Raw genomic sequence first — 971 nt, 5'->3', positions numbered from 1 at the left:
TTTTTCTCCCTTTTACTCTGAGCCGTGTGGACGAAAGGCTCTTGGTGCTCCAGCCAGGCATCAGGGCCGTGCCTCTGAGGTGGGAGAGCCAACTTCAGGACACTGGTCCACAAGAGACCTCCCAGCTCCACGTAATACCAAACGGTAAAAATCTCTCAGAGATCTCCATCTCAACATCAAGACCCAGCATCACTCAATGACCAGCAAGCTACAGTGCTGAACACCTTATGCTAAACAACTAGCAAGACAGGAACACAGCCCCATCCATTAGCAGAGAGGCTGCCTAAAATCATAATAAGGCCACAGACACCCCAAAATACACCACCAGACGTGGATGTGCCCAGCAGAAAGACAAGATCCAGCCTCATCCACCGGAGCTCAGACACTAGTTCCCTACACCAGGAAGCCTACACAACCCACTGAACCAACCTTAGCCACTGGGGACAGATACCAAAAACAACGGGAACTACAAACCTGCAGTCTGTGAAAAGGAGACCCCAAACACAGTAAGATAAGCAAAATGAGACGACAGAAAAACACACAGCAGATGAAGGAGCAGGGTCAAAGCACACCAGACTTAACAAATGAAGAGGAAATAGGTAGTCTACCTGAAAAAGAATTCAGAATAATGATAGTAAGGATGATCCAAAATCTTGGAAATAGAATAGACAAAATGCAAGAAACATTTAACAAGGACGTAGAAGAACTAAAGAGGAACCAAGCAATGATGAAAAACGCAATAAATGAAATTAAAAATACTCTAGATGGGATCAATAGCAGAATAACTGAGGCAGAAGAACGGATAAGTGACCTGGAAGATAAAATGGTGGAAATAACTACTACAGAGCAGGATAAAGAAAAAAGAATGAAAAGAACTGAGGACAGTCTCAGAGACCTCTGGGACAACATTAAACGCACCAACATTCGAATTATAGGGGTCCCAGAAGAAGAAGAGAAAAAGAAAGGGACTG

Source organism: Eschrichtius robustus, chromosome 6, assembly GCF_028021215.1.
Source record: "Eschrichtius robustus isolate mEscRob2 chromosome 6, mEscRob2.pri, whole genome shotgun sequence".
Lineage (NCBI taxonomy): Eukaryota > Metazoa > Chordata > Mammalia > Artiodactyla > Eschrichtiidae > Eschrichtius > Eschrichtius robustus.
Note: the sequence above shows the minus strand (reverse complement) of the source record.